The sequence below is a fragment of the Nymphalis io genome, chromosome 13, assembly GCF_905147045.1.
Source record: "Nymphalis io chromosome 13, ilAglIoxx1.1, whole genome shotgun sequence".
NCBI lineage: Eukaryota > Metazoa > Arthropoda > Insecta > Lepidoptera > Nymphalidae > Nymphalis > Nymphalis io.
Genome location: NC_065900.1, coordinates 11,093,824 through 11,111,262, shown reverse-complemented (window position 1 = coordinate 11,111,262; position 17,439 = coordinate 11,093,824). Strand labels below are relative to the sequence as shown.

The following is a 17,439-nucleotide window of genomic DNA, read 5'->3' as shown; positions in this document are numbered from 1 at the left end:
TTGGTGATTTAAAAGATGTTTTTTTTTCTTACATTTTTGACACGCTCCAAAACTTTTCAGTTTTGCTGGTTAAAGGTAGAAATGGAAAAGATCTATTGATGCTAAACGGATACACGTATTACCAGCATAAGCTCCTTCGAGACGGTTTTCGATGGAGTTGTACACAGATGGGATCCAGATCATGCAGAGGTTTTCTGCATGTTACTAAAAACATGCTAGTAGTAAGAGCTCAAACGGAGCACACCCACCCACCGTCAAAATATTTCTTAGAAAACATCAAAAGGCAATCGCTTAAAGAAGACAATGTAAGTGCACACATACATATAGCCAATGTATCAAAATTCAATGTAATGATATATTTCACTACAGATAAATATTAATTAACTCAATAGTTGTCTACATATACAAAATATGGTCAATAATTTTGAAAATGTAAATCCAGTCATTGGCCAATTGTCTTGCTCGTATTAAAGAGAATGCCATTATAAATATTAGTAGCCGTATTAACTGTCTGTTTTTATTTTGATGATCATTATATAACAGTTTATATATCTATATTTTATTTTATTATATTTCAGGGTAGACACAGTGCTTCCGAAAATGATGGTCCTTTGTCCTTGAAAATCGCAAGCATACATGGACGTGTTGGATTTTGATAACTTTTTATAATAAATCGTGTTTAAAGATTTTTATTTTTTTTCTTATGTTTAATAAATAAACGTTTATCTTTATTTTTAATTAAGGTGTGGTAAATGAATATGTTTACCATTTTATTGGAACTTTATTTCGCAAGTTTTCTTTGATACTATTAAATAGCTTAAGTTATACAAAATTACTAAAGCAATAACAAATATATAAAATAACATTCTTTCGGTTACTAATTCTTTTTACTTATTTATAAATATTAATTTTAGTGTATTTAGTTTAAGTTAATTTAGAACAAAAAAAAATTATGTGTTTAAAATAATTTTTATTTGTCCTAATAGTGTCATTATTCTCGGTATAAAAAATGATTTAATATTTGGTACGTTGTCTACAGTTGAATTTTACCTTCGTCCCAACGGTCGGATCAACCTACGCCTGAACAACTTTACATTTTACAAGCACTTAAAAGCCAGAAGCAACGCTCATCGTTGGAGCTGTACAGCCTACGGTTCAAAATGGAAGTGCAAGGCTCACCTCATCATCACAGATAATTTAGAAGTTCTCAAGGCAAACGTGTCGCACAGCCATCCACCGAGTATGAAGAAAGAAGCGAAAAACCAAATAAAACCGAATTTTCCTTGGAACGGCACTGATTACAATAAAGAGAATGGTACGCCGATGGTTCTGCCAGCAGAACCCCCTTCTCTCACACCCCTCCATGATTACTTGATAGCTCATAGTGTATTTAGTAACTATTAGCTATGTGTATACGCTTAAAGCAAAGAAATATCTAATATTTTTCTTACGAATCTTACGAGCTATTCTTTGGTCTTATTTTCCTATTACTCTGACAATTTAATTTGTCCTGATTTCATTTAAGTTTTATAATTAATTTTTTTATTAGATCCTAATTATTCGAAGACTAAATCGTATTGCTAATTTTAGATAACTATATAAGCCCAATTTGGCGTGTGTATGTAACCAGTATACTAATAAACAAATAGTTCGCTTAATGCTGCCTTAACGTTAAGTAATTATATCATATCATTGATGATGCGTTTCAGAAAACTGGCAATTTATCAATTGAACCACATTTTTATTTCTTTTGCGAAATGTATTTTATATTATATTATTTTAATTGATATAGGCGGTTATAAAAGCAGACTTATAGAATAATATTTGAAGTATTGATATTTACGATACTAAATTCCACGGTAGATGAACTATCCTATTAACAAGTTCATTTTTGAAATCCAATTCATCGTAATGAAGTTTGGGTCAAGTGCCTTCATTCATATTAGATTTAATTTTATAGAATTATAACAGGCTTTAGTTTTAAGTATGTGTTTTTTTTTTTTTTTTAATATTTCGTGTGATAATTTGCATTTTGTGACGTGTCCAGTATTAGGTATTGTGATACAAACGTATTAATATTTTAAGACTGCGTGTTCCATGTGATAATCATGTATCTCAATGGTTAGATCTCGTTTTATTTTTACAGGTTATTTTGATATAATTTCGTTCATTTATTCAACTAATATTGTCTATTTTTATACTTGCTATAAGTGTATGTGACTTTAATATAGTGATAATGCTTATTCATGTTTTTAGCATTTAAACGCATTTAATAAAGTATTTTACACGTAATTGATGTTTCATTTCGTGAGTAACTCCAAGGCGAGTACGTATTAGAATATATGTGTTTTGTTCGAATATATATATATAATTCTTACGGAATAATTATGAATATTCTTATCATCTCTATAATCATTAACCTCGCTGTTGAGGTCTGCCTTGATACTTGACTTAAGGATTCATACGCAAGAACCAAAGCGACAAATATATTTTAATTATCTAAATCTAGCCAATAACAAGCTATCCATGATGTATATGACTTCCAGCTGATCTTTCTGTTGCTTACGCGGTCATTCGTCATCCTGGCATGTTTTCTCTGCTAATTAAACAACTATAATAAAAACAACAAACTATGATAATGTATGCTATAGTTTTATATGTAAAATATACATATACAAAGTTCTTATGTTGTCGATGTACAAATCACATTCCCATTAATATAGAGGAATAATAAGTTATAAGCTCGAATATTTCTATAAATAATATACTTTGTTCCATACATCTCTGTTCAACAGGGTTGATTGAAACAGAATGCAAGTAAAAATGAAAAATAATATGTTTGTGTTATGTTCGAATATGTTTTAATTAATTAAATTTCAAACTTCAGGCTCTTTGATTACGTACGCAAATGGAAAGTCAGTGTATCTTCTAAATGAGTATACATTTACGAAGAATGCAACAATTCGTCGAGGGGCGGCTGTTCGATGGATTTGCTCTCAACATACCAAATGTCCGGTATATGTCCATCTTGATCTCCAACACAACGTGGTGTTTCTACCGCCTTTGTCACACACACATCCACCACCAAAAATCTACAAGCTAAGTACTGGGCAATATGTTAGATTGTAAATATTGTATTATTTTGAAAATAGTTTTCTAGTATTAAACCAGATTACTAAAGACGATACTTGGATATCAGTATTTTTTTATTGTTTTTTATCAGTTAAGTTTCCTCTTACACTAGTTTAAGCATTTCTAGGTCAATAGTAAGGTTAGTAACATCTCCTTCGCTTTTTATATGAAACTATGTTATTAAATAAATTGATGTAATATGCTAATGCTGCTCTTTGTGAAGTAAGAACGTAGTAATGGAATATTTCTAGCATATTTCGTTTTTACCTACACACATGAACTAATATTTCTAGATTTGAGACGTTTGAATGAAGTTTTGCTTAAAGAGAAGCTGAGCCAATATGATTGTTTAAAATTTTGAAGAGGAACATCTGATATCTTTCTTGGCGACGGTCTACAAGAGGGGGAATAGGGCTCCTTTTATCCCTATTTGATATTTAAATTTAAAATATTTTATAAAATTGACTCGGTTTGGATGCCTTTTTAATAATATAACGTTGGTATTGAGGATTCCACGCAGTTGGATACTCGAGAATAGATTGGGCAAGTAAATTATAAAGAAGCAAAATTGTTAACCATTGCCTAAAATATTTTCATTATCAAATGAAAAAAGTCAGCATGCTGTTTTTTGAATTATGATATTGTTATTCTTTCACGTCTTTCACGTCTGGAACTCTTATAATTGGTTCATATTGGAACGTATAATCATTCAATATTGGTATATCATGAAGCGGTCTGTGCTGAATGTTATAAATAATTATAGATTTACGCAATACAGATTAGCGCAGAAACGCTTCATACGTTTGGTGACGCACATGAATTATACTCGTGTAACGCACATCTAGTGTGTGGGCGATCTATTATTGAACCAATGTTTTTATATATATGACTTAGAGTAAACTTAACGAAATGTTAGTTTTTAATTGTGTAAATAAATTATGATTGAACATCGAAAAGAACGTATTTAAGGTTAGATTATGATGTAAAGAAAACATACAGATATGTCATGTCAATGTCAACTGTCAAGTGTCTATGACATTAATGAAATAAAACTTAGCTAAGAAATAATTGAAAAAATACTTACGGCCTCACTTATAAACTCGCTTAGCGACTGTTTAGTTAATCGATGCTGTGACTTCTTTCGAATGTCAAAGCAAAGAGCGGAATCAGTATTTAACTAAACAGCCGTTAAGTAAAGCGTCGTGTGTGTGTTTAGGCCATTAAATTTTAATTCACGCAGTATAATAATAAATAAATTAATGTTAAAAAAGCTTTTATTTAATATATGTATTAAAAATAATTTTATAATATGTATTACGCTAGTTTGTGTTGTCAGCACCGATATTTGGCAAATTTTCCACTCAATCATTTGTAATATTTGACACACAAACGAACAATTGAATTTAAATAAACACTTGTATAAATATAAAAGATCACAAAACACTTAAATGTGAATTTATAATTTTAACCCATGTATTATTTGTTTTTTTTTTAAATACCTGATTACAAAGATAAATATTGTTCTTTAACAGGGCTTATAGAATTTGTGAATGGCAAGAAAAGATTTTATGTAGATGGGAATACGTTTTACAAGCAGACGATAATACATAAAGGCAAAGCTGCACGCTGGAAGTGCACAGCTCGAGGTTGTTCAGTGTATATACATCTGGATGAAAGCCTTAACTTGATTCGTCCACCAACGAACGAACACATTCATCCACCCGCGAAGCTGCATAGAAACCGAAATGGTATATACACAAGATTATAAATAAAGTATTATAAATGTTTTTATATGACAAAGTTACTTTAGATAAAATATGTTAAGTTTATTTTTCTTATTATTACATATATATTTGTCGTTTTTGTATGTTGTTAATATATAAGTGTGTATGTATTAACGATAACGAACGATAACTACAAATATAATAGTTAATCTTATTTACACGGGACGGTTGATTATTTATTTCTATTACTGTGTGTGAATTTATTATATACTTATAAAATTCCTCGATCCATACAACAGCGTTGTTAAGAAAAAAGCGCGCCAATTTAAAACTGCCATTCTGGACTGAAAGATAATGAAATTAATTAGTTATTAGAGCGACTTGTTATATTTTGTATGTGTTCAAATGTGTTATTTGGATTTTTAAAAGTAACTGAGTGATTAATTAACATCAATGTATATGATTTGGTATTCTATTTTTAAAAAGACCAAAACGAAGTTATTTTAAAGCGGTTTGGTCTGGATGCTAAACATATTGTCTATTGTAAATTCAATAGCTAATCGTATTTGGGTTTTACTCGGGGTTATAAACGCTGTCATGACATTAATTTTTCTGACGACTCGTGACGTGACGTGACGGGATACGTTAGTCAAAATAAAACAATATCATAGTTAACTCCGAGTAATAATTAGGTATGTATTTTATTTGAAGTTTTTGTATATAATATACTAATAAATTTTCGTTAAGTAATAATAGATTATCATTTATGATGCGTGTCAGAAAATTTTATGTATCAATAGAACTAGATTGTTATTTCGTTTCTGAAGTGTATTTTATATTATATTATGTTAAATTTGACATAATAAATAAATAATTCGGATAAAAAGTTTTTGTTTAATATATAATTCAATGCATTATAGAAATGTTTTTTTTTTACCTTTTTACAAAGATATATTTTTTAACAGGCCTTATAGAATTTGCAAATGGTAAGAAAAGATATTATATTGATGGGAATACGTTCTACAAGCAGAATATAATACATAAGGGCAAGGCTACGCGATGGAAATGCACAGCAGTAGCTTGTTCAGTCTATATACATTTAGATGAATGCCTTAACTTGATACGTCCACCAACGAACGAACATTTTCATCCACGCCCGAAACTGCATAGAAATAGAATGGGCATATACACAAAAATATAAATAAAATGTTGTAAATGCTATGTACAATGTTATGTACAAATAAAGTTAAGTTAGCTTAGAAAAAATAAGTTAGGTTCCTTTTTTATTTCTATTACTACGTAGGTGTGTTTATCTTTTTGTATGTGATGAAATAAGAAAGCTAAATTTGAAATTATAAATAAACATTTCGTATAAAATGTTATATTAAAATATCTGATTCGTCATAATGATTGATTTTTATTTGGTGTTTGTGTGTAAAAAAACTCCGTGGTTCAATGATTATATCACGTTATGCTGTTACAGGTTTATGCTGTTACAATTTAAATTTCCTATTCCTTTTCTATTTATTTATTTCCTGCTTTCTTACTTTGATATTAAGCAAATATTAAACTAAAAATGAGCAAACTTTTGCAATTAAAGAAGACCGAATGTGACAAAAAATACTCTCACCAAATTCTTCACATCTCTCAGGAAATTTACATCATAAAAAAAAAATCTAATGTTTTTTTAAGGAAAAACGAGTATTGAATAAAGTATTGGCCATTATTGTAGATGCACGTTAGCCTTTTTAATGGATGTTCATTGATGCCTCTGCTATAGAAATCCTGGGAAAAACGAGACTCGTTATATGCAATGCAATAACAAATGTTATATAAATAAATTAATTTATATTGTAATCTTTATAGAAAACAGCGTTTTTGTATGTAGGTGTTCTAAATCTACCTTATAGCCTATTCATATCGAAGAAGATGTTGAGATAAACAAAAATCAGATTTATATATTCCAGCTGTTACTTTATTTATAATACAATACTATTCCGCTTAACTACTTAAATTTTACTTTAATTTTACTCCCAAATTTCTGATAATTTTTAAGGATCCATAATAAATACCATAAATTATTTATATACCAAGATCTCAACCAATGGTATGTCAATTTAAAGTGGTTGTTCGTCAATTATGTGTCCCCTATTGAAATGGGCTAGTTACAAATTTATTTCGCTTTCATGTACGGGAAAAAGATAGGTCCCTAATTTTCTTACTAATAATAATTAATTAAATGTTTATACTTCAGGCACATTGATTACATACGCAAATGGAAAAATAGCGTATCTTCTTAATAAATATACGTTTACGAAGAATACAACAATTCGTAAGGGGGCGGCAGCTCGATGGATTTGCTCCCAACATATGAAATGCCCGGTATATATACACCTTGACAACCAACATAAATTAGTGTTTCAGCCGCCTATATCACACACCCATCCACCACCAAAAATCCACAAGCTAAGCACTGGGCTGTATGTAAAATTGTAAACATTATTTATATTGTCTAAATAATAACATTTCTGTTATCAATATATTGTAAAAATAATAAAAATAAAGATAGAAATATAAACGCAATATATTATATATAAAATAATAAGAGAAATTATATATAATCACAGTCGAGTGTAGCAACACTTATCACCAGACGTCACCAAATACTGACAACATTACACCCGACAACAACCAGATGTACATTTACTGAAGAGGATAAATGCTTGTCAGGCATTTAAAAATAGAACAAGAAGCAGTCTAGAGAAGACCAGCTATGCAGTGAAACGCTTTACACGTTTGGGTCGCCCATGAATTACACGTACATATATGTACGTGATCTATTATATTTACTTTTCTATAATACGTAGAAGAAACTAAACGAAGTGTTAATTTTCAATTGTTGTTATGTTGGGTTATATTTTTATGTTATTTTATATACCATATATATAAAAATGCTGTTAAGTTAACTGTTATGGTTATGTTAAATATTTAGAGCTTAGAATTTAGTTTAAGAAAATAACACTTCAATTTTACTTTTCTTCGCTATTTTAAATTGCTTTAAAAATGTTTTAATTTAATCACCATTATTCACTAATAAAGGAATAGTTCTCATTGTCATGTTATTTTTAATTTGTAAACTTTTTTTATGGAAGTAAGTCGCTACGCCTCGTCTTTTTCAATCTAACGACATTGTGTTACCAAAAACCGGACCATAATTCAGGCAGAAACACCTATAACATATGAAAAACCAAAACGATCTTTGTTATATTGATAAAAAAGTTGATTTCACAAAAAAACTGTGTGTACCAAGGTACTTACAAAAATTGATGCTTAGACATGTGAGCTCAAGTACCGATCTCGCACATACATTAACGCACTTTGAATAACAAATTTTACGCTGACGTCATCTGACGCTCAAAATCTTACGCTGATGTCATCTGACGCTAGAAAATTTACGTTTACTCGTATGACGCTTGAAGTCTTAGTTAGTCCCTGCTGTGTACCGAGCGATGATGTTTACACACCAATATGCCTTTATTTAATATTTTCTACTAAAAATAACAATATATGTATATAGTATACTACACAGTCAAAAACACCAATCGTTTGTACGAAGGAGTTGCACCACATTGTATGGGTCATTGGTAACAAAATAAAGATTCAGTCAGTACAGTCTCAAAACTAACCATTTTATATCTTAGTGTCATATCAACATGGAACTTTGTTTGACATCAGCATCGGGATTCAGTAGTTTTGTTTTGTTTGAATACGTAAAGCTATTTACCAATGACAGATACTATTTCAAACCGTAAAGCAAATCAAAATTCGTTTATAAAATAATATTCGTCGTTTTATCTAAATCCTATCGTCATTGATATCGTAAAGGCACTCAAAAATTTGTTTACAATCACATCACATCAACAATCACAATAAAAGCTAGTTAAGCGCAAATATTCTGCCAATGTCACGTATCTAACTCGATAGAAAGCTTGTGTCGGTTGCAATTCCAAAAAAAAAAACAGAACGCTGACAACGTCCAACAATCAGATGCATTTGAGTGACTTTTCTTGACACAACGATACGTACTTAAAAATTTAGTCAAATAATGACTTGCACGTTTTGTATCGCAATCGAACGATTGCAGTTGTAATTTTTTTTTTAAGATCATTATGTTGTAATTATGCGCTTATTACACCTTTTAAAGATCCAATTACTGCACTATTGTATCCCGATATATTGTATTACGACTTCGACTTTGTAATTGTAAAATATGACGTAAAAAATATTTCCCACTACCTACTGTTTCTTATATTATATTATAGTAAACAGTTTAAAACGATAGATTTAATATACAAAAGTTATGTTTTTATATTCGGATACCAATTTGACAGATCTTTCTGTTCAATTAATTGCGTGGGACACTTAAAAATTCAGTTGCAATATTTGACCCAACCCACGAACAGATTAAAATAAATGTAAGTAATCAAAGCTACCTAAACACTCAAATAAATGTGTATTTATAATTGTAACCTTTATTAATGCAATGTTTGTTGATTGTTTAGGTCAAATCTTCTAAAATAAAATCTCAATTTCCATTTCCACACCTCCAATTTCCACATTTCCAAACCATTTCCTCTTATCCTACGAAGTTAAAATTTAAAATATTGGTTCTGTTCCGATGACAACGCATTATTATGTTAAGTTTGACTTCATTCTACACCCAGGAATTGCCCCAAGAAGATACTCCTCAATTGTCAACAGCATAAGCACAAATGTTATATATAAAAGCTTATTTCGTAAATGTTTTTCTTTTTTCTATTAGGTATTTAGTGATTACATGAACTATATAAACCCTTTTTAAAACGTGATTACAATGATAAATATTTTTTCTTTAGCAGGACTTATAGAATTTGAAAATGGCAGAAAACGATACTATGTACAGGGGAATACATTCTACAAGCAGAAATTCATACATAAAGGCACGGCCACCCGATGGATATGCACGATACGAGGTTGTCCAGTGTATATACACTTAGATGAGAGCCTTAACTTGATTCGTTCACCGACAAACATACATACTCATCCACCTATAAGGCTACATAAAAGTAGCACGGGCTTATACATTAAAATTTAAATAAAATATTGTAAATGTTTTGTAAAAATAAATTATATTTAAGCTACCTTTAAAAAATGTCTCATTTTTATTTTTATTGCTACATATCTATTTACTGTTTTTGTATATATATATTACGATAACAATACCAGATATATTATATAATCCTATTTGTATGTTTCTTGAGACTATAACCGCGAACAAGCCTTTTAATTTAACGGCGTTTTATGACATAAAAATACAACACTCTCGATATGTTGGGCAAAATCAAAAGATTTGATTACGGTTAATACCGAGTAATATATCTAATTTGGTGTGTGTATATAACCAGTATACTAATAAAATAATAGTTTGCTTCGTGCTGTTCTAACGTTAAGTAATAATATCATATCATTGATGATGATTGAAAACTGTCAATGTGTCAATTGAACCACATTTTGATTTCTTTTCCCAAATGTATTTTATATTATATTATTTTAGCAGATGTATAAAATAATATTTGAAGTATTGATAATGACGATACAAATTCCACGGTAGTTGAACTACTCCTTTAAGTTAAGTTTGTTTTGGAAATCCGATTATGATTATGATTTGGAATTATGAAAATTTTATGTAATTTTTTACTAACTTTAGTTTATGATAACATTATCTAATATTTAAAATAATCGTGTTTCATGTGATAGTCATGTATCTTAATGGTTAGATCTCGTTTTATTTTTAAAGGTTATTTGAATTAATTTTGTTTATTTATTCATCTACTAGATTAATGTATCTTACAATAATATTATAATAATGTACGCTTGTAGCGCTTATTCATGTTTTTGAATCTTAAATGCGTATAATAAAGTATTCAACAATGTCACTGGTGATTTATTTTATAGCCCTTTATCTCCGTCGCAAGGCAAATAAAAGTTAGAATATCCTAAAAAATCAACAGAACCACTGCACCCAAAAGCATTAAAAAATGATTACATGTATACGTCGCGACTTTACTTGGAAGTAGGACCTTGTGCAAGCCTATCTGGTTAGATACCAGTGTAACTACAAGTACAAGGGACATAACATCTTAATTTTCAAGGTTTATAGCGATGTAAGAAGTGGTTAATATTTATTACACAATTAATGTCTATGGGCGGTGTTGACCACTTACCATCATACCCCATTTACCAGTCAACCTATATTAAAATTAAAAATAAATAAATAATTTAAAATTTCAGTACTGTGATGAAGTAATTTAAGCTTTTCGACGTTTTCCTAGTTGTTATATTACACACAAATGTTTTCGGTCAGTATGCATATTGACGAATGTATAACATTAAGACATAATTTACTTTTTAATTCGAAGCCAAAACTTACTAAATTTTTTTTAAACTAGGTAAGTTATCGTTTGAAATTTTGTGATGGAGCAAAAATCAAATACAAGGAATATTGTTTTTTCAGAAGATTACCAAAAAGGAATTATTATGAATATGGAAAATGGAAAACAGCTGTTGTTGGTTAATGGTTACCCATTTTATCCTAAGAACTGGATGAGGAATGGAAAAATGCGTCGTTTCTCCTGTACCAGGGCGAATTGTAATGTTTATCTCCACGTGAATAATGACCTTCGAGTGCTGTACTCTGCCGGACTGCCTCATAAACATTCACCATCTAAGTTCTGTCAGACCCTCAGTGGAAAATATATTAGGCTTTAGAATTGTATTATTATTTATTAGTATTACAATAGTTCAAGTTAATAACTTGATAACTGTGTTTGCTTTCTTTTTGTTCTTGTTTCTTTTCTGTTAATGTTTATCTAATAAATAAAATAAATGATACACTTTCGCCCTTTAAGTATTAGTTCAATCAGTGATTAAAAAATAAAACTATAGAATATCGACTATAACATTGGATTGGACGTAGCCATCTTTATTATAATCATAAATAAGTTGTTATTAAAATAAAAACATTACTAAGCGATGCTTTTAAATAATTTACGTACTTAAAAGAATATTATACTAACACATTAATAGCGTGTTCAAATGCATAATTAGTTGATAATGACTGGTTTAAGATTCAGTTGCAAGTACAGCCAGTTTAACTAATATTGGCGCCCAAGGTTGGTAACATATTTGTTCCCAATGTTGATGGCGCATTGACACAAACTATCGGTTATTTAATGTATTCTAAAATTACTTAAATATTTATGTTCTTAAATTCTTATTACAAAGCAATCTTTTTTCATCACCAGGCCTTATAGAATTTGATAATGGCAAGAAGCGATATTACTACCAAGGGAATACATTTTACAAACAATGTATTATACATAAAGGCACGGCCACCCGATGGCAATGCACAATACGAGGCTGTTCAGTGTATATACACTTAGATGAAAGCCTTAACTTGATTCGTCCACCAACAAGTACACATTCACATCCGCCTGCAAAGCTGCATAAAAGCAGCAATGGTACATACATTAGAATTTAAATAATATAGATAATTCTGTTATCTAATAAATTAAATAAAGCTACTCTAGACAAAAATTGTTTTTTTTTTCTATTACCAAATTTCGACTCTTTATTGTACGTAAATAATCGTAACCGTGATCATGCGTTTCATTTTCTCTAACGTTTCACGATATAAGCGAATACAGCTCTATCAAGATGTTTTCGGGCGAAATCCAAAAAGATGATCACGGTTAACTTGAGTTTTTATATTAATTAGCATCGCTGGAAATATTGTTCTCATTGTAGTGAATACTTTATTAATATTATTTACTCTCACTTTTATTACTTTTATATTTTGCCAGTACTCTGTGTAAATAGTTACATAAGAAAATGCATTCTCCAAAAGTATGCCAATATTTGTTAAATAATATTCCAAAGTTTAAACAAGACGATGGTTCATTGATTTTACATGTTTCAAAGTGCAATTTATTTAGAATTTGCATATATATAATATTTTTAAGTTATATACTCTATATACATATAATGCTGTTTAGTTTTCTTTCAGCTCATGTTTCTAAAATTGGTTCGAATTTACGCTCAATAAGTAAATTCTGCCTCATGTGTATTCCACCAACCCGCATTGGAGCAGCGTGGTGGAATAAGCTCCGAATCTTCTTCTCAAAAGGGAGAGGAGGCCTTAGCCCAGCAGTGGGACATTAACAGGCTGTTACGGTTTTTTTTAAGTAAATGTGACTGTTACCAAGTTCAAGACATTTAACCTTAATTCTTAAAATTATATGATGAATGATATTATATTTCTTTACGAAAAATTCTGTCATTACTTATTCTATAAAGTTCTTTATACTTTTCGTATATTTTAGAAATTTTATATTAAACAAAAAGGCACATAAGGTCTTATCGGTTTTATCATTTTCAGTAAACATTTTTATGACGGCCCGTGGAAAAGAGAGACTGATCTATCACGATTTTACGTATTACAAACAAAGTAGGACACGAAACGGATTCAGGTGGGGATGTACCAAAAACAGATGGCATAAATGCAAGGCATATTTACACCTAGCGGATGACCTTACAATCGTCAGAAGTAATATGCAGCACACGCACCCAGCATTCGCCATAGCAGTCAGGAAACAGGAATAGAGCTACAAGTTAAAACTTTTAGAATTGATCCTTTTAATTATTGTAAATATGTAGAATACATTTTACTGCATTGCGTGCCTAATTTTGAACTGCACTTGAAATATGACGGTATTTGTTAACAAATACTGATTACGTTTATTAATCGGTGTTAATAATATCCACATTGAAAAGATAGCGCTCAACATCATTTCAATAATATGATAAAATTTTAATTACAAATGTTTTTCTAAGATAATTTGTATGTATAGGTTAAACACAAGATTCATGTAAATTTTTGTTAGTGCACAATTTCAATTCCCTTATCTAGAAAACTTAGAATTATATATGGAAAAATTTCATTGAAAACGAATTCGAATCGATTTTGTCACACGTCTGCCACTTTTTTTTAGCATAAATTTTGGCATTCGCTAATGTTTTGATGTATTTAAAATTAATCAATTTTAGAGTATACCTCAAGAACAATTTTTTTATATTGTCCGCTACTTATAGGTAGTAGGTATTTCAATTCACGTAGAGCTTTAAATAATACTATGTTTAAATTAAAATAGTGTAGAGAGAAGCCTTAGAATAATGTAATATAGTATTTTAAATTACTATATCAAGGTGTATATGTCATTTTCAAATGTGACAGTAAAATGATCTCTAGTGATTGTCTTGTCCAAAGGCTATTTGTTATGTTTGCTTTATATCTCTAAAACGAGCTGTGATTTTATTTATTTTTAAGTTTAAGCTTAGAATTAAACATAACAATTGATTTGTTTGTGATATATATTTGTAACCTACGTTATAATTTTATTATGTGATATTTTACTTGAATTTTAATAATTTTGTCGTATTAAGCAATATACAATAATGGTTTTGTGTCGTCATTTCATTCAAGTTCATCTCCAAATAACTTCATCAGTTTACCAGTCAATAGAAGCAAATAATTCTGAACACCTATCATATTCAATTGAATCGAGATGGCCCAGTGTAAGAACGCGTGAATCTTAACCGATGATCGTGGGTTCAAGCCCGGGCAAGCAAAGAATTTTGATGTGCTTAATTTGTGATTATAATTCATCTCGTGCTTGACGCTGAAGGAAAACATCGCGAGCCTGCATGTGTCTCATTTCATTGAAATTCTGCCACATGTGTATTCCACCAAATCGCACTGGAGCAGCGTGGTGGAATAAGCTCCAAACCTTCTCATCAAAAACAAGGGAGAGGAGGCCTTTAGCCCAGCAGTGAGACATTCACAGGCTGATACAGATCATATTAAAAAGGGTTGATAAATATCTTATCAAAAGATTACACGTTCTATAGAAGTCGCTTAATATCATCACCCATTGGTGTTTCAAGATTTACATGTTTATGTTATGTTAGTCACAGATGTGCAGCATGTGTGCCTATTGATGCAACTGGGGTTATTGCAGCTATTGAAGGTTGAAGAAGATGTCCCTTATACAACCTTCAACCCTGATATTACTTGTGTCTTCCTTCTCTTTGAGAACTAACAAAAGTTGAGCCTGAATAAAATAGAACTATTTGTTATCAGCACCATCATCAGTTAGAAGAGTGGAGGCCACTTTCAGGCATAAAGATTTTTTAATCAGTCAGCTAGAACGTTCTCAAAGGTATTTTTTCATTAAATATCATATTTTTTCCAACCACTTATTATCACTTACGAAATATTTCGGTTTTGTTTTAGCAACTTACATAACATTAACAAGAGGGACCAAACTTCTCTTATATGAAGGTTACAGTTACTTTAAAAGCGGCGCCATTAGAGATGGTGGTTTTCGTTACAGCTGTTCTTGCTCCAATAGGAGACGATGTAAATCTTACATCCATGTAAGCAAAGAAGACATTATTATTTACGCTATGACCGAACACAATCATGGACAGCCACGATATATGAAGACGAGTAGTGGATATTATATGAAGGTTTAGGTAGATGAAGGTTTGCTATAGTGGTATCGATCAGAGGTGAGGGGTCAGAGTAATAAATACGAAAAAAAATAATAAATAAAAAAAATAAACAAATAATATTTGCATAACATTACCGCTTAATCAGAGAAAGCAAGCAAGCAAAATTCTTTCTATAACTAGTTACAGAAAAGTGGTAAATTATTAGTACCTAACGATAAGCTAAATAGGTATAACTAAGTGACATTGCTTTATTTATCTTAAACATAGCTTTTCTTAGCCATCAACTATCTAAGATAAATCAAACAAACTCTCTTTTAAAGATAACGCGCCTAAAAGCGTTTCAGTGCCAATATTTAAAATTAATTTTTAAATCGCAAATGTAATATAATCGCATCATTAAAATCGATTTGTTTAAATAAATCAATACTATGTTTAAAAAAAAATGCTCTAAATATCTTATTGATTACGATGATATAACATTACGCACCAATGCAACGGGGTGGACAGCATCGTTAGCTTGTCTGAAGCCACGCGAAACAACTAGTAACATTTTGAATAACCTTGGTTTAGCAGTATTTATGATTATTACGGCATTTAGGTGGGATGGACAAAAGGTATTTGCATTCCGATATATAAACATGATATCGTTGTCTTTCATACACAACACCATTATGTTTTTCTTATGATTCGATGACAGATTTATATACAACTTAAGATCAATCAGTAACTTGCACACCGTTAATCACAAACGTATCACACGCAGCTGGTTACAATTTCCTATCTCTATTTGTTGTTATTGCATTTGAATTAATCGAAGAATATTCCGTCTTTATTGGACGTCTTAGAAGCTGTTGCTAAAAATGTTAAAAAGTTAAGTTTTTTTTTTCTTATTAAGTTACTGTTGGAATTATTCGCAAAAAATTACAGATTTAAATAAGTGCTAAAGTAGAGAATTATTTTGATTTTCTTTTAATTTAAAATTAGAATAAACATTGTAATAAATGTTTTCTCTCACTTATTATTATTATTTTACAATTTATAATGAAATAAATATTGGTTTAACAAAGTACTACGTCTCATTTTGTTATTAAAATAAGAAATCGATTAGAACTATAAACAGTGTTCTCGTCGTGATATTATAGCAGTTATAATTATTGCATTTCAGAAATTGCGAGATTCATTCAATTGGCATCTGGAAGCAAATTGCTATTATACAAAAAATATACCTTCTCCAGAAGTGGAAAAGTTCGCGGTGGAGGATCAAGGTTCACCTGTTCAAGTTCGTTTAGCAAGAATTGCAAAGCTCATATCCATGTCAGCAAGGATAATCGGATCCTTCTTGCTTCAGCCGATCACACACATGAACCGCTTAAGTATATGGAAACTGAAGAGGGCTACGTACGTATTGATTCAAGATACCCTTCTCATTATGACGTCAAACATGAAACGTTTGATTGAATCTTTATTCTATTTTAAGTTAGATGTTTAGATATGTCAGTGTTTCGTCAAGTTCCGGCACTTAATTAAATATTTTATGAAATATTACTATAATTTTATATTAAGTAGTATTAATGTCTATTAGATAGCGATGATATTAGTGATACCAAATAATAAATGAAAATAATATCAAAATGTTAATATGCAAAGACGATTCAAAAATGGCTTTCGTTCAAAACGCGTCTCATAAGTTTTACCAAATCAGGCATTTGGACTCAAGTCTTAAATACATTGCTGTTTAATTACTCCTTAAGCTTTAGCTGTCATTTTATATAATTTACAAATTAAAAAAAAAAAACATTTACATTAATAAATGTGTACGTTTGTTACATTGTTTCAATATTTATTAGAGTTTACAAAAACAATGAGTTTATTTTACAAAAAAAATTCTAATGTAAGAATATTTTTTTCTGATATATTTCGTTATTTTGATTTATCAAAGTTTATTGTAAAAATTATGGTAGATGTTAATATT

At 30.0% G+C, this 17,439-nt stretch overlaps 1 pseudogene; it reads left to right on the top strand.

Moving 5' to 3' along the window:
• Positions 1–2,185, top strand: LOC126772978 (uncharacterized; annotated as a pseudogene).
• Positions 2,186–17,439: the final 15,254 nt, after the last annotated feature.